Below are 25902 nucleotides of genomic sequence, written 5' to 3' on the forward strand. Positions count from 1 at the left end.
AGCAGGTGACCAAGGCGAGATTCCAAGCCAGCGCTGACTGTACCCTTCAGTCAGGCTTCTTTCCCCTGGTGCCTGGACCATAGTGGCAGCTTCTGGACTGGTTTCCTTGCATCATCAGCTCTCACTAAGTCACCCCCCCCCCCACTGCCAACTTCACCATCCCAGGCCATGCCTGCTGAGCTCTGGGGGCTCCATAGGACAGGATAAAAGTCTTCAGTGTGGGGAGTTACCTCTGCAAGCTGGTGCCTGTTGACTCCTCTGACTCTCCTGGGGCACAGACTGCCCTGCCAGCTCCTGGCCGGAGCTTGGGCCTCGTGCTGTCAGCTCTATTCCTCTTCACCTCTCCCTCCTACAGGAAGCCTGTCCTGACCTCCACCCTAGTTGTTACTTGGCTTCCCACTTGCCTGGTATTGGCTAACCTGGGTCCCTGAAGACAGGGACCATTTAATTTTGTTCTCCCGTCTCCAGGGCTTTACAAGGTATTGGCACTTAATACATGCTTGTTGAGTTGGCCTGTAGGATTGAGCTCTGGATAGCAGGATATTATGCTCCATACAAGAAAACAAGGAAATGCAGCCAGGCCCTGTTTAGTGCTTATTAGGAATTCCCCGGGAAGTCGGTGGCATTATTCAAATTCTCTGCATATTTCTAGCAGACTGGAGCCAAAGGCCATAGTTCACAGAACTGTCATTGTGGACAGGGAGAGTTCAGACATGTGTGACTTCGCAGATCTGTGTTTCTTCCCTGTGGGCCCCACTCTGGGGTTACTGATCAAAACTCTCTGTACCTTGAGTAGACTCCATATGGTAGAACCCTGGATCTGGAATCAGGGGTCCTGAGAGGTTCCCAGCCTATGGGCATGACCTTAGCCCAGGGCATTGGATCACTCTGGGTCTCAGTTGCCTCGGCTGCAGTGAGGGCCTGCACTAGTCTGAGATTGTTTCCTGCTCTCAACCCTGTCTGTCCATGATGTTCCAAGAAGATCCCACGGGTGCTGAGGGTCTGAGGCAGGGTTTTATCCCTGTTCCACCATACCACAGCCCCCATGAATCCCTGAGGGGGTTGGGGCTACTGCTGGGTCAGGAGACTCTCCAAGCTTGCCCAGAGCTACCCAGGGACCTCAGGGGTTCCCTGGGACCAACTGGCAATACTTGCTCTCCTGACTGCATGGTCACATCAACGTGGTTGCCCTGGACGAGGATGTTAGTGGAGGGTCAGAAGGGGGAATGGTGAACATTTTGGAGTCTTTTTTCCATTTTCTTTTTAACCTAAAAAGCACCAGATAAAATGAACATTTCCACGATCAGTGGCGAATAGTAGCAAATCACATGTGAATCTGTATTACGTGGAGCTTGACTTTCTTTGTGAGTAGATTGTAGATCACACATCCCATGGGGGACTTCCAAGGCTGCCCTGCTTGTCTGGAATTCCTTCTGGCCTGCCTTTTCAGGCTTTGGGGAGGGAATACTATCTCTGGCCTCCTGCTTTATTCCCCTGCAAGCTGGAAAAGGCAAAGAAGCACCTTAGAACAGCTGGGCACAGTCAAACAAAAAGAAAACCCCGGCATTGTCTGTGTTTAAAATCTGCGCCTCATTTTGCAGCTTGGGCCCATTACCTCTGTGTCAGGAGGCTCTAGCATGCTTCATTATCAGATCTCTTTTTGTCTTATAAATGAACAAAAATCAAATCATCTCCTTCATTTTCTCCCCCACCCCACACGCATTAAAGAAAGGAGAACAAACCTTTGTTCCACGTATGTGCCGTCCCCCCTTGGCCATCCCCCCAGATAGACATCTCATTCTTCACCCCGAGGCCATCATGCTTATAGGCCTCTGCACTGATGGGTGTCCTTAGCTTCCTCAGAGGGGTTGGACTTCGCAATATCGGCTGTCTTCACTCTGCATCAGTTGGTACAAAACTTCCCAGGCTTCACTGAAGCCATCCTTGTCAACATTCCTCATGCACCATAGTATTCCATCACATGCATGTGCCATAATCTGTCCAGCCATTGTCTCATTGCTGACTGACCTCTTAGCTCCCAGGTCTTTGACACCACAAAAAAGAACACCTGTACTTTTTTGGATGTACAAGTGCTTTTTTCCTCCTCAGACCCCTTTGGTGGAGAGACCTAGTCACAGGTTCTTGGGGCCAAAGGGCCCAGTGGCTTTGGAGCATGGCTCCAATATAATTTTCAGAATGACTGTGGCCACCAGAGCTCCTTCAGTGTCTGACATTTCCTTTTTTTTGTCACCTTTGCGTGCCAGGCCCTGTAGTAAGCCTGGGGATGCAGAGACAGAAACAGCCAGGAGCTTACATTCTGGTTGGGGGGCAGGGTACCACATGTTCCCAAATAAAGACAATGTATACCCCAAAATAATCCAGAGCATTTTCAAGAGGGAATGAGCCTCCATGCTTGGGGAGGATGTGGCAGCACCACACACCTTGGCATTGTACAGGTCTCCCAGCTGTACTAGGTGCCAGGTATCAATGGGAGTAGAAGCTGCCCCTGGGCAGGGGGCTGGGCACTGTTTTGGGAATTCTTTTCTGCCCCACCAGTGCCAGTGCCTGGCTGAATAGGCCTGGAAGGACGATTGGGCACTTGTGTCCTGTTCACCCTAGAGTCCCTCTTCTGGTCTTGGCCCTGCAGTGGCAAAGTGACTGCTAGCATCTCGAGCATCCATATTCCTTAGGATGACTGGTCTGTACCATGGTTCTGGCTCTGGTTTCTCCTAGTGGTCAGTGACCTCTCGCTCAATGGTGTCCAACTCTTCATGTCACCATTTGGGGTTTTCTTGGCAAAGATCCTGGAGTGATGGGCTGTTACCTTCTCCAGCTCATTTTACAGATGAGGAAACTGAGGCAAATAGGGTGAAGTGACTGACCCACAGTCACACAACCAGTGAGGATCTGGGACAGGAAGAGGAGTCTTCCTGACTCCAGGCCCAGCGCTCTATTCACTGCACCACCAACTGCCTCAAAGCTGGTTATTTGGGTAGTTGTTGACTCTTTTCCTGGCAGAGATACTGGAGCGGCTTGCCATTTCCTTCTCCAGCTCATTTACAGCTGAGCAAACTGCGGCAAAGAGGGTGAGGTGACTTCCCCAGGGTCATACAGCCAATGAGTGTCTGAGATGGTATTTGAACTCAGGAAGAGTTTTTCTGACTCCAGGTACTGCGTTCTATCTACCATGCCACCTAGTGGCCCCCAGTGTTTCCTACCTCAGCCCCAAATCTGTGATCTCAAGGTGTCCTGTAGAAAGAAGGACGTTCCCAGGCTGGAGGTCCATGGTCTCCATGGACAGTGAACCTGTCCTGGAGCTCAGTCAGTTGGGGGAATTTCGTATCCTCTGTGACCGTGACTGGCCATGACAGTACTGGAGAGGTCCATGAAGAGAATCAGGAAACCATGCAGGTCATTCTTTCTGGAGTTCTCCTTCACATGGTGTGGGCTCTGCCACAATGCCTTCCTCCTATTTAGGGTAAATCTAGGGTCTCAAACCAGTCTGTGGAACCATTCATTCCCTGCAGAGGCTGAATTAATGAGGTGTTACTTGGTGTCATATTTTTAGAAAAGAGAAAAATCTTTGTTCTATAGAATATTACTGACTTGACAGGGTTAGAATTCCTCAGATCCTCATCACAAAATGTGTTTTCATTGTAGCATTAGCTTCTAGAAAAACACAGGGTTTATAAGTAGCCAAGTTTTTAATGATCTGTTGGTTTGGCATCACTTGGTCCTGAAGGTGTTGGTGATAAGTGTTGGGCACAGGTGGCCACAGATGGCACCAGAACCCTTCCTTTTCCTTTCATCGCGTGTGTACTCTTGGCCTCCTGCAGAAAGGAGGGACAATACCATGTCCCTCACATGGCCTTTTGGTATTTAAAGCAAACATTTTGCTAACTTCGATTTGATTGCTGGTTTAATAAAACTGTCTAAGCTGAAATTTTTGTTTGAATCCTGCCATTTCCCTCTTATTCCAGTTCCCAGAACAGCTCCTTCTTGTCCTGAAGGTGCTTCTGACCACCATGTGCTTCTCTTCTGCTAATTCAGGTACTAAGAGTAACCCATAATCACATGCTATCTTAGGGTCCACAAAGGGTTTTCCACCAACAAACCATGAGGGAGGTAGAGGGTGTAAACATCATTGCCACCATCTTGAGATGAGGGAATGGACCATGAGAAGGAAAATGTTCAGTCCATTATCACAAAGCCAGGAGGGGCTGAAACGGGGCTGCCATCCCAGCTGCCTCTCGTCGCAGCAGATCTTCATGGGAAGCTGTTCTTCTGTCACCAACTGCGAGTCTTTCTCTCTCGAAGTAGTTGAGATCTTATCTCCCTTTAGAGATTTTCACCTTGTTTTGAATCCTAGGCCCCCGTGTCAGGTGTCTGGTACAGCCTGGGAGGCCCTGCTCAGAACCATGTTTTTAGCTAATTAGAGGAAATCCTACATTTCAGTTAGAAGCTCGTTGACAATGCAGATCTTTTTCCTTTCCAAGTTTTCCGACCCCTTCAGATCTGCCTTCAGGTCCAGAGCCCTGCTTTAGAACGGCTTCTAATTAGAACCGATGAACCAGAGGGGCTGTCCTGCTCCAATTTCTCAAAGCTTCTGTCTCTTTCCAGCATTTTCAAGCTCATTCCCCTCCAATGGCCTTGTTTCACTCAGTGTTTCACCTTTTGGTCTTCCCAGTCCCCAGGCTCCTCATCACTACTAGGTCCTTCCCATTACCAGGCAGAGACCACTGTCTGCCAATGCTTCTTTGGCACTTGATGGTTCTTCATCAAACCCTATTCTGTGCTGCCCACATCACCATCAACCAGACGTGTGTATTGTCTGACTTGTGCTGTCTCTTTTCCCCCACTTAGAAGCCTACTTTGTCTTCTCATTTCTACAGAGACAAGCCTGGCATGCATGACCCTCTTCAGTCTGGACCCATGTTATCTCTCCAGACTTGCCCTCTGACTCCATTCTCTCTGGTGAGTTTGTTACTTTCAGAAGTCCCTTGGCTTGCTCTTGCTTCCGTGTATTGGCTCGGGGCCTCCTCCTTTCTTGCCATGCCGTCCTTGCTCTGTTCCTTTAAGAGCCAGCCTCTGTCCAGCCCACCTTCCTTGCCAACCTCTTCTTCCAGGGCTGACTCTTTCTTCTCAGGGCTCATTGCCCATGCCATGGAGCTGGCCCTCCAGGGTTACCATGCCTTCTGCAGGTGTTTGTAATGCCAGCCAGCACCAGCCCTCTGCCTTCCAGCTGGTCCCTTCACTGATGACCACTGAGGCAGATCTTTCATTTGGGAGGCCCCAAAGAAGGTGGCCCAGAGAGACAAAGGCTGCTTTCTGGGCTCCAAGAGTCAAGCCAACTTGTCCTGTCCAGGGATCTGGCTTGAAATGACTCGGGTCCAATTGATTTAAGCACCATTCATCCCGGACAGCGGCCCTTCTGCTGAGATGCCATAGAATGTCTTTCTGTGGTCCAGAGGCTTTCTAAATTAGATTCGGCTCTAAGAAAGCGTGTCCTCATTCACTTCTGCTGAGCCTGAGGGGGCAAGTTGCTCCATGGACATGAATGGTAACCGTAGTGGGGTCAGGTCTGGCCGGCCGGCTTCAGGGCTGCCAAGATGCCTTCTGTCTGTCTGATCCTCCCAGCAGCCCAGAGGTGGGTGCTACGATTTGTCCCCATCTTAGTGGTGAAGACACTGAGGCTAAGGGATGTTAAGCAACTTTGCCTGCTAGCATCTGAGCATCTGCGTTCAGGCCCACACACAATGCCCTTGGCTTTCGTTATTAATCAGATTTGAAATGTTACTACAAGAAACTTAGCATAGGACCTTGCCCCGGAAGGTACCAGAGGAATATCAGTGTCTGAGGCCCAGAGATCAGGGACTTGTTCTATGGAAAAAGCCTGCCTCAGGTCAAGCTCCTGAGCGGTGCCAGGCATGGGGCCGAGCACTTCTCCCACTCTCTTCTATCATCTGTTCAGCCACTAACAGAATTTTCCTAACGTGCAGGTCCGACCATGTCACTGCCTTCCCCCTATTGCCTCCAGGAACAAAGACAAAATGCTCTGCTTAGCGTACAAAGCCCTATGTAGCCCAGCTCTCTCCCTTCTTTCTAGTCCCTGTCTCATTCTTTTTGATACAGTGACCCTGGCCTCCCAGCTGTGTCTGTCTGTAGGCTCTGGGTCTTCTCTCTGGCCACCCAGTCCTGGAATGCTCTCCCTCCTCTGTTGTGATGCCAAACTTCCTTGCTTCCTTTAAGTCCCAACTAGACTCCCACCTTCCACCGAAAGCCTTCCCTTCCCTCTCCTAATTCTGGTGCCTTCCCTCTGGTCATTATCTGTTTATAGTGTATAGAGCAGACTTTGTCTAGATTTGTTTGCAAGTTGTCTCTCCTATTAGACTGCGAGCTCCTTGAGGACAGGACCTGTCTTTGGCCTCTTTTTGTAGCCCCAGGGGTTAGCACAGTGCCTGGTCCACAGCAAGTGCTTAATAAGGGCTGACTTGTCTAGCATAGGCAGCAGAGTTCTGTGACTCAGCTCTGGCCCTCCCCACACTAGGCCAAGCAGGGTTCTGTCTCAGGCGCCGCTGCATCAGATGTGCTGACCTAAATAAAGGTCCACAGTGTTCACGTTTCGCTGTACCAGAGTTTTCATCAGATGAGCTCATGGAAGAGGGAGACAAGGTCACAAAGAGCATTCCCCAGTTGGGTGGTGGAGGAGGAAGAATGTGTCTGGAGACCCCCAAAGCTGCTCCAGGGCTGGCCAGGGCACCAGAGGATCAGTGGAGTGAAAAGGCATTCCTCCTCAGGGGGGTGCTCCAGCTGCTGGCCCGGCTCACCTACCTTCTGGCCATGGCGACCAACACACAGGGGGTGGGATGGGGACAGGGAAGGTGGCAGTCACAGTGGCATCTCCTGCATGTCCTCTAACTGTTAAGCATCTCCCTCACCATGTGGAGCAAATAAGATGAGCCTGGGCGTCTTGCAGACTGCCAGGCGTGGCCCCCCAGGGGGGTCATTAGAGGGCATGGGTACCCTCCAAGGGCTGGACAGAGAGATATGGCTTCTGGTTTTGCCTTGGTGCCTTGAAATTGTATGTCAGCACATCAATGGGGCCCTTCATTTTCCTTAAGACAGAAGATGACTGAATTTCTTAGTATAGCAGAATTCTGATTTCTGGATAATGAAATTCTAATGGAACTGTCACTGAAAGCCCCTGAGTGCCAGGAGCCCTGCTTCCCCCCCACCCTTGTGTGTCTGCAATGATCCTAAGGAGCTGTTAGCCCGGTGTGAGGCCCCCAGATGAGTCCTTCAGCGTTGGTAGGGCTGTGGGAGGCCAGCTCTGGGAAGATCTGGACCCAAGTACGCGTCTCCTGACCCTCCTAGGACACGGCTTCCCTGAGCCAGGAACAGGGGCCCTTCAGGGATGTCAGTTCTCCTCTCTTGGCCTCCCTCCTGCCCTGGCAAGGCGCTTTGTATTCATGTGTCAAGGGCCCAGACTTGGAATGAGAACAGTCTTCTTCTTGCCTCTCACACAGGGAGTGCTCCGGAGATGCAGAGGGTCCTGTACTCTGGGGCTCCGTCTGCTCTCCACCCCCAGTCAGAGAGAGCGGGCGCAGGGGTCGGGAGGGGGAGCCGAGCTTCAGCTTTCAGTCCTCACCACTGCCCGGCTTAACTCACCACCCTTTCTCTCCTTTCAGTGATTCTGTCCCTTTCAAGTTCCAAGCTCATTAGAAGTGCACAGAGGCAGTAGCTTTGCATGTTTATTTGCATTTTAACCAACATTCATTGATTTTGCCCCCATTAATATCTAAAACCACATTGCCCTTTTATTTGGCCCCTTGGTGGCTTAATAGTTTCCCCTTTGGCTGAGTATTTTAAGATTTCTTAGTAAGAGGGTACGCATGGTTCTCCTCTATGGAAACACTTTGAATTCTGTGTGATATATGACGTGGTGGTGGTTGTCATTAGGAGTTGTGTCTGATTCATCTTGACCCCAGGTGAGTTTTCTCGGCAAAGACACTGGATTGCTTTGGCATTCCCTTCTTCAGTTAATTTTACAGAGGAAACAACTGAGGCAGACAGGGTGAAGTGACTTGCTCAGGGCCACACAGCTAGGAAGTGTCTGAGGCCCGATTTGAACTCAGGAAGATGAGGCTTCCTGCCTCCAGGCCTGGCAGTCTATCCCCTGTGCTCCATACATAATATACAGCAAAGTGTATAAGCCACAGTCCTGCCTTTGGGGGGGGGATGTTAGGGGTCTATGGACTGTTCTGGCAGGTGACAACTCTCCGTGCTGGATGAAAAAAAGAGAGACCCAGGAGAAAGAGCGGTGGGGGAGCGTTTGCCATCCCTTTGCATGGACGTATTCAGGGAGATGGGATGAATCTGCCCTCCCCTTCTTCACTCTCTTTCGGGAGCTGCTCGAGCTGATGAGGCTGTGGACCTGGCAGGGGGACAGCCCAGGGTGCTTCCCTGGTCAGTGGGGGGACTCTTGGGCTTCCTCGGGAGCCAGGGTAGCGAGAATGTCCTCTGACAGCTCACGCTTCTTCCTGTGTAAGGCCCTTCCAGGACCTGGCTATGTTTTTGTTTGAGCTACAGTAGCTTAGCTGGGGATAAAGAAAGATACCATTTACCTTCAGTTGTTTCCATAGCAACCATTTCTCTGCACCATCTGCTCTTCAATACAGTTGTGAGATCACAGATCCCTTGAAACGGAGGAGGCTAGGGGCTTTTAGACGCCTCCAAAGTCTCCTGCCTGGATAGTCAACAGGCCCCAAAAGGAGAAGGCATTGTTTCAAGGTCACCTAGCTCAGATGGCGGGAAAGCAGAGCAGAGGCAGCTAACTTTCCTTCCTAGTTCTCCATGGTTTGGACTAGCACGTATGGACACAGCGGTCCTCAGTGGCAGAAGGAGGAATGTGTGAGGTCAGACTACCTGAAGTGAGAGCTGCCTGCCAGTGGGTGGGAGGAAATAGGCCACCAAGCTTGGGGGGCCTAGGGAGCCTCCGGCTCAGCTACGGCTGCCCTGTCCAGATCTGTGATTCAGAGTCTGGTTCTCTTGGTGGCCTCCTCCTCCTCCTCCTAATGCTTTATTAACTTTTAGTTTACATCATTCATTTCTGTAAGATTTTGAGTTACAAACTTTCTCTCCATTTTTCTTCTCCCCACCACCCCAAAATAGCGATCCCACTGGATATCCCCTCCTCCAATCTGCTCTCTCTCATATCTTCTCCCACACTCCCTCAAGCTTTCCAGTAGGGCACGGTGGATCTGTATGCCCCAGTGCCTGAGTGTCTTATTTCCCAGTTAGATGTAAAATAATATTAATAATAATATATATGTATATATATTTATATATTTAAACATTTGATTTTAAAACTTTGAATTCCAGATTCATTCCCTTCCTCCCTTGTCACCCACCCTTACTGGTAAGATAAGCAATTCAGTATAGGTTGTACATGTGTAGCTATGCAAAACATTTCCATAGTGGATATATTGTAAAAGACTGACTATATTTCCCTTCCTCCTATCCCACTTCCCACTTGTTCTATTCTCTACTTTGATCCTGTCCCTTTTCAAAAGTATGTGCTTCCAACTTCCCTCCCCCCCCAGCCTGCCCTCCCTTCCATCATCCCCCCTCTCATCCTCTTCCCCCCTACTCTCCTGTAGGGTGAGATACCCTATTTACCTCCCTAAGCCAAATTCAGTGAGAATAAGGTTGACCCATTCCCTTTTGCCTTCCTGTTCTTCCCCTCCATTGTAACCATTTTCTCTTGCCTTTTCTATATGAGATAGTTTACTCCATTCTGTCTCTCCCCATATCTTCTCATTATATTCTTCTCTCACCTCTTAATTTCACCTTTTAAGTATTATCCCTTCCTATTAAATTGGTCCTGTGCCCTCTATCTATGTATACCTGTACACACATATACACATATTTACATATGTATTCATAGCCCCTATACCCTCCTATATAGACATATATATGTATGTATATATGTTCATACATTTCTATTCCCTTCAACTATTCTCACACTGAGAAAAGTTTCATCAGTTACAATTATCATTTTTCCATGTAGGGATATAAATAGTTCAACTTTGATAAGTTCCTTATGATTTCTTTTCCCTGTTTACCTTCTCATACCTCTCTTGCTTCTTGTATCTGAATGTCACATTTTCTATTCAACTCTGGTTTTTCCATCAAGAATGCTTGAAAGTCCTCTATTCCACTGAATGACCATATTTTCCCCTGAAACATGATACTCAGTTTTGCTGGGTAGGTGATTCTTGGTTTTAATCCCAGCTCCTTTGACCTCCGGAATATCATATTCCAAGCCCTTCAATCCCTCAGTGTAGAAGCTGCCAGATCCTGTGTTATCCTGATTGTGTTTTCACAATATTAAAATTGCTTCTTCCTGGCTGCTTGTAATATTTCCTCCTTGATCTGGGAATTCCAGAACCTGGCTGTAATATTCCTAGGAGTTTTCTTTTTGGAATCTTTTTCAGAAGGTGATTGGTGGATTCTTTTAACCTCTACTTTGCCCTCTGGTTTTAAAACATCATGGCAATTTTCCTTGAGAATTTCTTGAAGGATGATTTGTAGGTTCTTTTTTTGATCATGGCTTTCAGGTAGTCCAATAATTTTTAAATTATCTCTTCTGGATCTATTTTCCAAGTCAGTGGTTTATCTCATGAGATATTTCACATTGCCTTCTATTCTTTCATTTGTTTGGATCTGTTTAACATCATCTTGATTTCTCATAAAGTCACTAGCTTCCATTTGCTCCAATCTAATTCTGAAGGAATGATTCTCTTCAGTGAGCTTTTGAGATTCTTTTTCCATCTGGCAAATTCAGCTTTTTAAGGCATTCTTCTCCTCATTGCCTTTTTGAGCCTCTTTTGCCATTTGAGTTAGTCTGTTTTTTAAAGTGTTATTTTTTTTCAGTCAGGTTATTGACTCTTATTTCATAATTTTTTTGTATTGTTCTCATTTCTCTTCCCAATTTTTCCTCCACTTCTCTTATTTGCTTCTTAAGGTCCTCTATGGCCTGTAACCAGCTCCTATTTTTCTTGGAAGCTTTTGGTGCAGGAGTTCTGACTTCACTGTCTTCCTCCTGTTCCATGTTTTGACCCTTTTTGTCCCCAAAATTGGAGTGTAAAGTTGGGTTGCTCTGTTTGCTTTGCTTCCTTTGCCTGCTCATGTTGCCACTCAATTACTTGACTTTTGGGCTTTTTGCCACAGTAGGACTCTGCTACCAGATAGGGGAGCTGCATACCAAACACTGGGGTTTTCTCAGCTGCTGAAAGTATTAGTTGTGTGCCCTCTCTGAAGCCTCCACACACTCTGGCAAGCTGGACACACACCACAGGACCTCCACCCTAGACTGCAATCCAGATCCAAGCAGGTTAAAGCAAGAGCGATTACCCCTCAGACTGGTCACTTGTTCCCCTACAATCTGCAGGCCAGGAACTGAAACTGCCATGTAGCGGTGGCTGCACAGCTGTGGTGCCTCAGCCACTTTTTGCCCCGGGGGCAAAGGTTAACCACACTCCCAGCTACTGGATCCCAAAGTCCATACTGCACTGACCTCTCACTTTGTCCTTAGCATCTATGTGTTGATAATTCTGGAAACCACCACAGCTGCTGGTGATCTGAAGTCCCTCCAGCTGGTGGCTGGTCAGGTGGCCCTGAGGCTAAAACCTCTGGTTTGTGGAGGGAGAGGGGTGGGGGGGGGGGGGTCGGCTCCCAGAGCACTTCACTGGCCCCTTACTGCCGACCTGCTGGGCTGTCCTCAGCAGGAGGTTAGCTTCTCTGTGTCATTTTGTGGGTTTTCTAGCGCCAAAGTTTGTTCAGAGTCACTTTTTACATGAATTGGAGGAGGTGGGAGCCAGAGCCCCACAGAAGTTCTGTTTTTACTCTGCCGTCTTGACTCCACCCCTGACCCCTTTCTTCTTGAAGACAGCTGGAAAGCATTAGACACATGTCCCCAGAAGGAGATGGGCTGATACTGTAGCTGCCAGTAGCTGCTTACTGATTCAGTGTCATTTCAGAATCAGTTGTCTGATGGAAGATGATGAAGCCCCAGGTGAGGCAATGCTTGCTTTCCAAGACAAGGGGAAAAAGGACACATTTTGGATGTGATTTTGGGGAGTGTCAGGCACTGCACCCTGAGTCAGAAGTTTGAGGGGGAGTCAACCAAGGAAGACCCATCTGCAGCATCCTTAGAAGGGACAATGCTTTCAGGAAGAAGGAGGTGATTGACCATTGCCCTCTGCCCTGCTTAGATCCTATCTGGAGTATTTGGTTCAGCCCTGGCCACCCTTTGGAAAGGGCAGTGAGGAGAACGGCCAAAGAGTGGGAAGGATTTGGAGTCCATATCCCAGTAAAGGTCACTTGAAGGATCTGGAAATGTTTGGGCTAGAGACAAGAAGGGTCTGGGGAAGATGGAGCCAGAGAACTTTCTTTAGGTATTTGTTGTATAGAATGACCTCTTTGGCCTCGAGGGCAGAACCTGGAGAAATGAGGGAAGGTATAAAAAAGCTGATTTAGGCCTGAGGTCAAGAACACCTTCCCCCCAAGGACAGCACTCCCAGCATGGGAGGGCCAGCCTTGAGAGATGATGGGCTCTCCCTCCCTTGGAGGTCTTCAAGCAAAGACTGACTGACTCCTTCTTTGGTAGGATATAGTGGCAGTTTCTTTCTTCCGTCCCTCCTTCCTTCCCTCTCTCTCTGTTTCCTCTGAGTGCTGTCCCTTCCAGCTTGGAGTCTCTGCTCTTTGCAGCCATGGCTATCTAAAGGCTTTGGTGCCATGTTAGCGATGACTGTGGGGGTGACATTCCAATTGGTCCCACTCTCCCCAAGGTGTCACCCTTCTGTGTTCTTGAGCTCTCCTTTCCCCTTTGTCTTCCCTTTAAATGGTCACTTAATACATAGCCCCATTTTATGTGTCTGCACCTAGCAAAGGCCCTGATGAAACTTGCTTCTGCTTCTTTAGCGACTTAAGGCTTACAGAACTCTAGGTTCATCATCTCATTTGAGCCTTACAACGACCCTGTGAGCTAGGTGCACTTATTAGTCCCATTTTACAGATGAGGAAACTAAGACCCAGAGAGATGAAAGTCATTCAGCAAATAAGTGTAAAGTCACGATCAGATTCAGGACTTCTGACTCCAAGTCCAGCATTCCCACCCCTTCACCAAGCTGCAGCTTTGTTTTACATGTGTTTGTTTTTCGAGCAATACAGGAAATATATGATGGAGTGGAAAATATTGTGCTCTCTTTTTCCTTCCCCTCCCCCTTTTCCTTCTAAACTTAGTAGCCATCCACAAAAATAAACAACATTATATATATATATTAGTATATGTGTGTATCGGTGTATATGCACACACACACACACACACACACACACACAAAGTTCTATGAAGAAGCACCTTCCCCACCACTTTTCCTCATAGGCACTACTCTTATTCACCTTTTTGTTTCCAAACAGCCATGATTCCCCACACAGAGAAAATTCTGGCTCTTTTGAATCACCGAATTACTCAATAAGTGTTCGCTTCTTACCCCTGCTTTCAGAATAAGCTTATCTGGGAAGAAAGTGAAGGGAGGAAGCAAACCACTTAAACACAATCAAGGCAGCCTTGGAATGAGTGGTCCATGGACAGTGACCAGGTCCTGGAGTAGAGAGCCTCACCAGCAGTGAGAACCAGGAAGATTTACTTGTGAATGAGATGAGCAGTCATTTGACTGCTAACTGATCATACTTGTCAGACGGGAATTTCAAATCCCCTGAGCTCATCTGCCAATAAATTCATGTTTGCATTTCCTGGTTGGCCATATCTATCCCCCGCCCCCAGCTTGGATGTTTGGCATTCTGATGTTTCTCCTGCAGGAGCAGGGCTTCTGGGAGAACCTTCTGAGGCTGGGGCTGTTTCTCCTCCAGAATATTAAATATGGAACTACATACATATATATCAGAAATGCTCATAATTTGGCAAATTTTCAGCCTGGAAATTGGCTTAATTTCTTCCAAGTCACTGAAATTTCTGAATTACAGAATTGGAAGGAAATTCAGTGATCTCCCAGTCTTAACCATGCTTGAAAGGGATCTCTGCTTATGCCAGTGGTCTTCTGTGCTCTGTCTTTAACCCCAAGACCTTCAGGCCTCAGCTCCCCTCTCCCACCCCAGAATTCTTTGGGTTCTGTCATCACATTCTGAGCCCCCAAAGTTTCCCATGGCCAAGTTAGTTTGGCAACTGCTGCCCTAGGTCTGGAACCTTAAGACAACCAGGACCCTCACAGAGCTGGAGATGTTCCATTCCCCCCCCCCCCCCCAGCTCTGTTTTCAAAAGAAAGACATAAAGGAGGGAAAACCAGCCAACCTCCAGGCTTTGTTCAGTCCTTGGCTAGCAGTCACTTGGCTGGCACCAGCACCAAGTTCCTGGATCAGCACTAATTCAACCCTATCTCTACTTTGGAAGGAGCTGCCTGCAGGGAGGGGGGATGATTGATGGTCACAGGGGGAGCGGAATAGCAATGAGAGGCGGCCTGGGGAACTAGAGCATCCTGGAAGACTCTGGTTGTTTTCCTGGAGAAAGTCCTATTGCCCATAAATAGGAAGAGAGCACTTTCTAAAAAATTTTACAGCATATTCCCTAACCATCTCCTTTCATATTAGTCTGATGTAATCTGTGCTTTGAGTTCCTGTAGCAGTGACTGGCCTCACCATCCAATCATCATCTCAGGTTGTTCTCATAGATTCTGATTGGGTAGGGATTTCAGTCAGTCAGTAGCACTTATTAACCACCTACTATATTCCAGGCACCCTGCTAAGCACTGGGGGTAAAAAAAGAGACAAAAGACAGTCCCTGACCTCAAGGAGCTCAAAATTCTATGGGGGAGACAACAAGCAAACAAATATATGCAAAGCAAACTCTAACAGGAAAAATAGGAAATACTTAACAGAAAGAAGGCACTGGAATTAAGAGAAGTTGGAGAAGGCTTCCTGTAGGAGGTAGGATTGTAGTTGAAACTTAAAGGAAGCCAGGGAGGTGAGTAGTTGGAACAGAGCAAGAGCATTCCAGGCTTGGGGGACAGTCAGGGAAAATGCCTGGAGCTGAGAGATGAAGGTTCTTGTTCATAGGTCAGCCAGGAGGCCAGGTGGGTATTGGAAAGACAGGAGTGGGTGATAAAGTGCCAAACAGCATTTTGTATTTATTCCTGGAGGCAATAGGGAGCCACTGGAACTTACTGAATGGTGGGGTAGGGTGTTGTGGTGTGGGTGACATGTGACAATTGTGCGTTAAGAAGATCCCATTGGTGGCTGAATGGAAGATGGATTGAATTGGGGAGAGACTTGAGGTAGGTAGATGGTCCAGCAGCTATTGCCATAGTCCAGGTGTGAGGAAATGAGGGCCTGCTGCAGGATAGGGGCAGAGTTAGTGCAGAGAAGGGAATGTATTGGAGAGATGCTCAGAGGTGAAAACAACAAGAGATACTGCAGAGGTGAAATCTGCAAGAAATACTGCAGAGGTGAAACTGACAAGAGATGCTGCAGAGGTGAAATTGACAAGAAATGCTGCAGAGGTGAAATCTTCAAGAAAAGCTGCAGAGGTGAAACTGACAAGAGATGCTGCAGAGGTGAAACTGACAAGAAATGCTGCAGAGGTGAAACTGACAAAAGAGGATGGGGGGGGGCATGAAAATGACAAGAGATGCTGTAGAGGTGAAATCAAAAGGCCTTTTCACTATATTGGAGATGGGCCAGGTGAGAAAGAGTGAGGAGTCCAGGATGACTCTAGGTTAGGAGCCTCAGGGACTGGGAGGAGGATGTTACATCCTGCCATAGAGAAGGGAAGGTAGGAGGATGTCTCACACAGCTAGTAAGTGTCTGAGGTCACATTTGAACTCAGGTCTTCCTGACTCCAGGTCTAGTACTCTATCGTGCCACCGGGAGGCCCTGCTATTTTTTTGAGGTATCTTAAAAAAACCCTAGAAACTTTATTTTGCTTCTATTTGATTCAGTAAATGTGTTTAATTTCTATGTGAGTGAATAGTCCTTTTGGGGTCATGCTGAAGTTGGGAAAGAAAGATTAGGATTTTTGGAGGGCCAACTGCAAGTTATGATGTGATTAGATTTAATAAATGTTTTGGTCTGTGTGGAGCCTTACCTCCTTGAGGGAGTGGCCTGGCTATGGAATCTCTAGGTCAAAGAATGTAGACTTTCAGCCACTTGATTTGCATAATTCCACATTGCTTTTTGGAAGGTTAAACTAATTCACAAGTTCATCAGCAAAGCATTAGTGTATCTGACTTTACATGTAATCATACCTGAGGAGAAGTATTCATTTGACTTCCATCCCAGATATTAGGTCTTTTTCCACCAAATGCGTGTCCTCCTCATTTTACCGTTGGCTCTCTCATCCTGGAAGTTCACTCTGTTTCTGTGGCCCCTTCATGTGATTGGTTGCTTCTTCTCAAAACTTTAATTTTAAGGAAAGTTCTCTCTCTGTCTCTCTCTCTCTCTCTGTGTCTCTGTCTCTATCTCTCCACACACACACACACACACACACACACACACATATAGTGTGTGTGTGTGTGTGTGTGTGTGTGGCAGCACAGTTAGGTGATACAGTAAATAGAATGTGGGGTCTGGAGTCAGGAAAACTTCTTTTTTGTTGTTCAGTTGTTTCAGTCATGTCCGATCCTTTGTGACCCCATTTGTTTTATTTTTGTCTTTTTTGGAGGGGGAAAGGGAGGGTAATTGGGGTTAAGTGACTTGCCCAAGGTCACACAGCTAGTTAAGTGTTAAGTGTCTGAGGCTGGATTTGAACTCAGGTCCTCCTGACTCTAGAACCAGTGCTCTATTTACTGTGCCAGATAGCTGCCCTGATTTGGGGTTTTCTTGGCAGAGATATTAGAATAGTTTGCCTCCTTTCCCAGGAGATTGTAATGTAATGCCAAGGAAAGGCAACTTCCCAAGGTTCAGAATACCAGCATAGGTGCTCTCCATTTTATTCAGTGACCAACCAAGAACAGAGAAGATTAAAACATGACATCATTCAAAATACAGCATTTACTAAGTGTGATTAAATAATCTCCAAGTACTACCCCACCCCAGGACCTTCCAATCATTCAATCAATTACAAAGTCCCTGTTCTAAATACTTCTCCACCCCTAGGCTATACCTTCATTTGGTCCACCACAAAACCCCTCTTCTCAAATGGAGATTAGTTTCCAAACATAGGTAAAGTACCTTCATTTGTCAATCACAGAGCACAATAAGGTCAAAAGTTCCCCACCTCTGGATCACAATTGAATCTACCCCAGAGTTACATCAAGTTTAAACACAGCACTTAATACCCAAATGGAGGTCTTTTCTTCATCTTGACATGAGGCAAGTTCTCAGCAATCTTAGTTCCTGGGGAGACAAGGCTTAGCAAGGCCATAAGATACATTGCCAGTCCCTTCATGAATTTATCCTCTGTCTGTAGAACAGTCCTAGAACCCCTGAACACATTAGCAAAGCCCTCTCCCAGGATTTCTGTAAACATACAACAAGAAAATCCTTCTTCAGGGCTTCTGAACCAACAGAAAGGCTCCCAGACCCCTGCAACAACAGCACTGTCCTTCACCAGTGGACAGTATTCACTCTGTCTGCAGGACAGTCTCCAGACCCCTGCAACAACAGCACTGTCCTTCACCAGTGGACAGTATTCATTCTGTCTGCAGGACAGTCTCCAGACCCCTGCAACAACAGCACTGTCCCTCACCAGTGGACAGTATTCACTTTCTGTCTGCAGGACAGTCTCAGGGTTTCTTAGCGAACAGCCAGGTTCCAGGACTTCTTCAACAAAAGGACTGTCTTTCACCAGTGGACAAATCTGGCAAAACAACATCAAAACAGACAGACAAAGTACCAGCAAAACAGCCATGTCTCCTCAGTCCTTGGCAGCTCAGGGGGCAGGTCTCAAAAGTCCAGGGCAATTCAAAGCGGCCACCAGCAATTCTCTTAGTCTCTCTCTCTCCACGAGGTGCTGCTTCCAAAAAAAAGATCTTCCGCCTCTCTCTTGTCTCTCCAAATCTACCTCACCAGCTCCTCCCAGTTCAGGACTTTCTTTTCACATCAACAAGTCCATCCCACAGGTGGGATTAACAAGCTCTGGGTTTTAACACAATCAGTTTGAAAACCAAGCCAATACAGGGGAATCTTTAATTGCCATTACTATCACAGAGATCCATTTTGTTGGGCAATCAGAGGTTGACTTGCCCACAGTCACATGGCTAAGAAGTATTTGAAGCTAGATTTGAACTCAGGGGCGGCTAGGTGGCACAGTGAATAGAGCACCGGCCCTGGAGTCAGGAGGACCTGAGTTCAAAGCTGGCCTCAGACACTTAACACAAAACTAGCTGTGTGACCTTGGGCAAGTCATTTAACCCCAATTGCCTTACCTTGCCCCCTCAAAAAAAAAATAAAACAACTAGCATTGCTTTTGGGGCAGCTATGTGGCGCAGTGAATAGAGCACTGGCCCTGGAGTCAGGAGGTCTTGAGTTCAAAGCTGGCCTCAGACACAACACAAAAACTAGCTGTGTGACCTTGGGCAAGTTACTTAACCCCACTTGCCTTCCAAAAAAAAAAGCAAAAAAAAAAACCCCTAAAATAGATTTGAACTCAGGTCTTCTTGATTCCAGACCCATTGTTCTATCTAGTGGCGCTAAGATTCATCTTCCTCAGTTCAAACCTGGCCTCAGACATTTACCAGTTGTGTGACTCTGGGCAAGTCATGTGTTTGCCTCAGTTTCCCCATTTATAAACTGAGCTGGAAAAGGAAATGGCAAACCACTTTAGTATCTTTGCCAAGAAAGCCCCAAAGGGGCTCACAAAGAGTCAGACATGACTAAAATGATTGAATAACAATATAAAAATTAATACACATACAAAATCAATATGTAAAATCTATGCATGTATGTATTTATGCTATACATCACATATATTATCTATTTATAGCTACACACATATATGTGTGTGTTAAATACATTTACTGAAGCAAATTTTCTCCTTTATTATAGCCCAGTAATATTCCCTCACAGGGAGCTCAGTAACTCCCCTATCCATGGACATTTTCCTTCCTTCCAAATTGCTGCTGTAGTGATTTCGGTGTTCCTAGGGCCTCTCTTTCTGTCTCTGACCTTTTGGGCTATCTGCTTAGTGGTGGCCTCTCTGGGTCAAAGAACATGGATGTTCTTGTCACTTTCTTAGCATCATCCAAGCTGATTTTTCAAATGGTTGTCTGTCTTCATAGATTTACCAACAATACATCAGTGTGTCCTTCTTGGCACAGTCTGTCCAGCCTTTCCAGCCCTGTCTTTTGTCATCTTTGTCAATTTTCCGGGTATAAATGGAATGAAAAGGCATTTATGAAGTCCTCACTGTATGCCAAACACCATGCAAAGCATTGTGGGTACCCATAGGAAGACAGCAGTCTCAGCTTTCAGGGAGCTCACTCTATCTCTGGTGACACACAGAAGAGGGTGTGCAGCAGGGCAGATGGAAAGGCCTCCTGGGCAACCTTTGGGGACCTTAAGGTGGTTTTGTTTTGCATTTCTTTTATTTGGGGATTTGGAACCATTTCTCATGTGGTTGTAAGCAATTTTTGATTCTTCCTTTGATGGTGGGTCACCTGTGTCCTTTGGGGTTACACATCCACAGCTTGGGGGACAGTGTGAGTTTGGGAAGTGTACTTAATTTCTTATGGTGAACAGGGTTTTTCACATACACATTCTCTGTCTAGCTCATTGACATGTTTTCCAGTCCATTTTAGCCCTGGTAGGCAGGTTTCCAGATGCAGTCACTGAAGTGATCCAGGCTCTGCACAGCCAGACTGGCCCGAGGCTCAAGGGCATTTGAAGTACAGGCCACTGGAAGCAGAATTTGTCAGATCATCAAGGCTTGCTCATGCTAATTAGACAGGGATCTGAAAATACCTTTTATTTAGAAAATATACAGCATTAGTACCCAAGGAAATTGATTTTACATTTTGTCAAGACAGCATCGGTTTTAAGAAGAAAGCACCCCTAGGGTCATTCATGGTGTGCTGACCACTGCATCCTTGAAAAGCAGCCAGGGCAGTCGTGTCTTTCAGGATGTAGAGTGAATGGCCCATGGCCACCTGCAGAGAGTCGGCTTCCTCTTCCAGTGGCCCTTCCCTAGTCCTGCTTCTCACTCTTGCCCTCTAGGAATGGGAGGACCAGAAGCAAGTAACCAGAAAAACGGTAGGCGTGGCTTGGCCATTCCTTGTCAGTTATCTGGGTACTTGGCCATTTGTCTAGGCCATTGACTCCTACATTGTGAAATGGAAGCAGCTGCTTTTTTCCAGAATTTTCTTATGTAAGAGACAGTCGTCTTTTGTGTAGTAAGAGGCTGGTGTCTGAGCAGACTTTTTAAGAGGTTATAGAATCTTTTTGCTGTGATCAACATCCAAGCTTGACTAGCTTTTCCAGCCAATTTCCAGGAAAATGCTCCTACTTTACCTAGCTTTTGTTCTCTCTGGTGCTGGTGGAAGCTGCCTCTCAGACCTGACCCTTCCCTCTTTCCCACTTTTTGGGGCCCATCTGAGTGGTTTCCCAGGTTCTCTTGACTCTGGGGCTGGCCCCTTGCCTCTCTGGACATGACTTCATTAAAAGGGACAGGGGAAATGCCTTCTGGCATCGAGACGATCCTACCGGGCAGCTTACAAGGGGCCTATGACCAGTTTTAAATTCTTAAAAAATATATTTTGATGTTTATGTGTCAGTATGTCAGTAGAACTGGCTTCCTTGGTAATCCTGCATATTCTATTTTATGCATTTAAAAGGAGGATTCTGAGAAGGGATCCCTTGACTCCCCCAATCCCTCGGTGCCAAAGGGGTCCCTGACCTAGAACAATGTTTGCTTTGCTGGGTCTCCTCCTGGGCTGCCCAGAGAGCACATGCTTCCTCTTCCTTCTCTGAAAGGAGGCGCTAGATGGGACTGGTCTTACTCCCATGAGTCCTGTGGATCCCACGGCTTATGACCGTTTTTGAGAGAATGTTGACCTTGCTCCTTTCCTCTGGGCTGAGATATCTGCAGGAAGCAGGAGAGGCTGGCCCTTAGGGGAAGGGAGAACTGTGAGACTATGATGAGGAGGAAGGGCTGCGCCTTGGGGCGGGCTGGGGGTGCCAGCTTTGATCAGCTGGTGGACTGGTGTTAGCCTGCCTTCCAAGAGTGTCTGATGCAGATGTTCTAGCAGAAAATACTTGTCCCTTTTCAATCATGCTGTAGCAGCAAGCAGCCCAGCGTCCCCAGGGTGGCTGCCAACACAGGTTCTTGGATCTGCTTTGATAAAGGAAAGCAACTCAAAATGGGTTAACAAGCTTACTTTAATCAGTCAAATATGTATTGTTTACCTAGTTCAGGGGAAAAAGGTCAGCACCCTGAACTTCAAAGCATACAGGCAGAATTATCAAGACAGAGAAACAGATCAAGTAGATAGGTTTCCAAACTGTCCAACCATTACATCCATACCAAATCAACATCTGGGTTTTTCAAAGCTTGGGGGCTCTCAACAACAGCTTCCCAGGGTCTTATCTGATCAAGTCACAGAACACTTCTCAAAGTGAGCCCCAAAACAAAGCCTCAAATCAGGGTTTATATAACCTTCTCCTGGCTCAGAGAATGTAACAACCTTCTGGACCCACTGGCCAATCAAAAAGTATCTACTGAAAAACAAGCCTCCCACCCCAGGCTCCAGGTGCACTTTAGCCTAGGGGCAGGGAAGATCTTTAAAATTTACATTCCCATTACACATGCCCAGCTCTTCATGAGGCCATTTGGGGTTTTCTTGGCCGAGAAACTAGAAGGGTTTGTCATTTCCTTCTCCAGCCCATTTTGCAGATGAAGCAAACAGGGTGAAGTGACTTGCCCAGGGTCACCCAGCTGGTGAGTGTCTGAGGTTGGATTTGAAGAAATGAAGATGAATCTTCCTGACCCTCTGCTCTGTGTACCATGGTGCCACCTTAGGCCATGAAGTTTGCCTTCCTCACAACTTATGCTAGTAGTGAACCCATTCATGTTAAATATATGCTGGCGATCCCCAGAGCCTCCACTGAGCCTGGGAGGCCAACCTCCCTGCTGTGCTGGGAGCCTCCCATGGTGCTCATCTCCCTGGGCTCCACAAGTCAGGAGATGGTGCAGGGCCACTGTGCTGTGGTCCTCATTTAGGTCTTGCTGGAAGCTGCCTTTGCCTTTAGCACTCATGATCTCCTGTGGGACCTTCCCCTTCTCCAGGTGCTTATGTGTCCTCTCAGGCCTCACTACCTACCTCACCCCCTTTGCTTCCTCTAAGGCCCATCCAGGAGTTTTCCTTTTCTTAGATAATTGGTCACCAGTCTTAGCATATTTTCATGTTGGATGACTAGAACTGGTGTGTTGTAAAAGGTCTCCTTCCCCTGTTTGGGGGTGGCTACAGAATCTGGGAAAGGGACTTGGGGCACAAGGGGCACCTTGACCATGGGGCCAAGTCCCTTGTCTGGGGGTGCCTTCTTGGAGAGCCCCCCCCCCAGGAACTCCAGCGGTCATTGATCAGTAAACCCTAATTAGTGCCTCCTCTGCCAGGCCATAGGGAGGTAAAAGGTAGCTGTTCTTGGGGAATGCCCAGGCTTAGGGGTGGGGCAGGAGATGGTTTGTACCCAGAGAAGCAAAGAAAAGATGTAGTCAAGATAAAGAGCTGGAGACTGGAGGAACAGTGACCTGGCCACTGACTCATGAGAGCCTTCTGCAGGGGGCAGAGGCACCTGAGCTGGGCTGGAAAGAGACTCAGGTGCAGGGGCGTGGGAGAAATGGGAGGTCAGCCTGGAAAGGCTGGATAGAACCAGGCTAGGAAGGGCCTGGAATCAGGTTGGCCAGAGCTGGTGGCCAGTTGTCTGGGCAGAACAGAGGCTGTGAGTGAACTCTGGCATGAAGGCAGTGCTCTGGCCAGGAACCTGGGTGATGTTGGGTGGTGGGTAGAGATTAAGGCAAAGAGAATGAGCCCCCTGTTGGACCTGGGGGTGTCTCTGGGATCGTCAGGAGCAGAGATGTGGCTGTGTAGCCTGAAGTGTGGGATTGGTGCCAGACCTGTGGAGCCGGTGGGCAAAATCTCATAATGGCCAACAGAAACAGAGGGGAGGCAGGCAGTGGTGGTGACCCCCTTCCTGGTGGGCAGGCCAGTGTTTATTTACAGATCTTGTTTGGAAAGCAAACACCTAAAAGATGGGACTTCGTGATGCTGGTTATGGGTCCACAACCACCACGTGTCAGGAACCACTTCCAAAAGGAGATTGTCTGCTCTGAGGCCCCATCTTCTTGGGAAATGCACTTGACATCAACAGTTGTGAAAAGGGGCTCAATGTTAAATTTAGGTGATTAAGTTTGTTAAAGTTAGTGTCTCTTTCTTTGGTTCAACAGAGTGAAACGTTCCATGTTTGGTTCTGTGCTGATTGACTGACCAAAGGAGCGAGCCATCACTCCTTCTGAGTCCCCTCCTTCTGGCAAAGGGGGTCATCACCTTGGAACAGGGGAAAGCAACCTTCCAGGTAAGGTTACTTAAAGCAAATGGTGAAATTGCTTTTGTTCAGGTTAAGAAGATTAAATTGAGAAGCAAGAGGGATAGAGTTCTGGGAGACCTGAGTTCAAGTGCACTCTCTACTCTCCTGTCTGGAGTTCCAACCTGTGAGTCCCTACTCTCCTTGCCCAAGGGCTCCGAATGCATTTGGTTGTGTGCCAAATCATCAGTGATCCCACCAAATATGTCTGTACAGTTCCATGTTCATTCATAAATGACACATCGACTTCTGCAGGTGGCCCTGAGGTCAGTTGACTTCGAGGCCCCCAAAAGTTCTGCACATCCCAATGGAAGCCCTGCATCGGGGGCGAGGCTGATTCAATCATATCCTGTCTACCTGAAATTTGGCTGGTAAATGTCCATATTCCCTAACATCAGCCCACCAGGAAGTGCTGGCTAGTTTTAAAGAGCTGACTTCAGAGCCCATGGAAGCTTGTTGTCTGGAACCTTAGGAAGCAGTCTGGATAATTCCTGTTTCCAGGTTTTCACCTGTGCAGAGCTATAACACAAACATCTTTTTGGAGACGCTGTCACACCTTTCCTGGCTCCTCTCCTCTGCTCAGGAGTCTCTTGAACACCAATCATTTACTCTCTGTTAAAACTGGACTTTACCAGGGATGGACAGAGGAAGCGAGGCTATCATTGGAACAGGCATGAGCCTATGAACCCCCCTCCCCTTTTTAGATTCTTGGATGTCACGGGAAGGGTCAGCAGATCAGGAGCCTTAGTCTGTCCTTTGTCAGAGGAAAATGCTGTCTCCCTTCTCTTCAGGTTCAGGGGTCTTCCCGAGGGAGCCCTTTGCCAGGAGACAATCAGTCAGGCTCCAAGTGGTCCTGACCCATCTCCTTACACTATCCTACAGCCTGGGGGAGGCACTGAGCTGCATCAGTTCTTTGACACAGTTTCTGTATGTGTCCTGGAGGTTGGATGGTGGCGGGGTGGGCACGTGCTCAGGTGAGCTAATGAAGAATGAGGCTTTGAATGACCTAGCCTCAAATTTAGGGCCTTGGTGTTCTACACCAAGCCATCAGGAAGGAGCTGCTTATTGTATTAGTGGAATGGCTTTCTTCCCTGGGAGCTGATCTCACTGGGGAGATCTCAGGGGAGTCTAAGCCTGGCTTGAGTTACTAACAGGGACTTCCTCACACTTCCCTTAATAGTATTACACGCAAAATAGTTTTCAACATTCATTTTGGTAAGATTTTGAGTCCCCAAATTTTCTCCTTCCCTCCTTTTCTAAGACAACATATGATCTGATATAGGTTATATATGTACAATAATATTAAACATATCTCCACCTTAGTCACGTTGTGAAAGAAGAATCAGAACAAAAGGGAAAAACCATGAGAAAGATAAAAAACAACAAAAAAGGGAAAATTGTCTGCTTTGATCAGCATTCAGACTCCCTAGTTCTTTCTCTGGAAGCAGATGCTATTTTCTATCATGAGTCTCTTGGAATTGTCTTGCATCATTGCACTGCTGAGAAGAACTAAGTTTATCAAAGTTGCTGTGACTGTGTACCATGTTCTCCTGGTTCTGCTCACTTCACTCAGCATCAGTTCATAGAAGTCTTTCTGGGTCTTTCTGAAGTCTATTTGCTCATCATTACATTCGTGTACCACCACTTATTCAGCCATTCCCCAAGTGATGGGCATTCCCTCAATTTCTAATTTTTTGCCACCACAAAGAGCTGCTATCAATATTTTTGTACATGTGGGTTCTTTTCCCTTTTTTATGCCCTCTTTGGGATACAGACCTAGGAGTCTGCCTCACATTTAACAAAAAAAGCTTTACTTACCCATAATATGGACAGGTAGATCGGCCAGGACCCATCCCTGGGGCAGGTGGGCCTGCTCCCCCATGTCTCCAGACAAAAATGTGTCAGCATCTTGGGTTGGGCCAGATGGACCACAGGGACTCACCCATCATTGGATCAAGTGCCAAGTTGCAGTGTGCTGACTCCTCATGGTCTGCTCTGCTTACACTCAGTGACTGGGAAGTTCCATCAACAGCCAGAGCCTGCAGCTTCAGCCCCTCAAACCTATCACATCTTGGGGGCAGCTTTTAGGGAAAATGTAGCCCTGGCTGCATGGCTGAGACCTCAGTAGCCGTAGCAGTTGGCACCCCAGGACAGGAGAAAAGACAGAAGCTTAAATGATGGACTTTGCTTTTTAATTCAAAAAGATTTTAAAAAACAAGTGAAAGTGGGTCATTTTTGCTACTTGAGCCCACAGGACCAGAGGAGATGAGAGAGAGAGAGAGAGAGAGAGAGAGAGAGAGAGAGAGAGAGAGA

General features: G+C 47.4%; 1 long non-coding RNA gene across 1 annotated transcript in view; it reads left to right on the plus strand.

Annotated features, from left to right (window-relative positions):
* Window positions 1-25902, plus strand: part of LOC138170807 (uncharacterized) — a 92795-nt gene that overhangs the window by 44423 nt on the left and 22470 nt on the right. Inside the window, exon 2 of the long non-coding RNA XR_011170752.1 lies at window positions 23453-23580. This is a non-coding gene — a long non-coding RNA (uncharacterized lncRNA). The remainder of the gene's footprint in view (window positions 1-23452; window positions 23581-25902) is intronic.

This window comes from Petaurus breviceps, unplaced genomic scaffold (genome assembly GCF_028583685.1).
Source record: "Petaurus breviceps papuanus isolate PSGF00001 unplaced genomic scaffold, PetGlider_PUasm1.0 387, whole genome shotgun sequence".
In the NCBI taxonomy this organism is placed as follows: domain Eukaryota; kingdom Metazoa; phylum Chordata; class Mammalia; order Diprotodontia; family Petauridae; genus Petaurus; species Petaurus breviceps.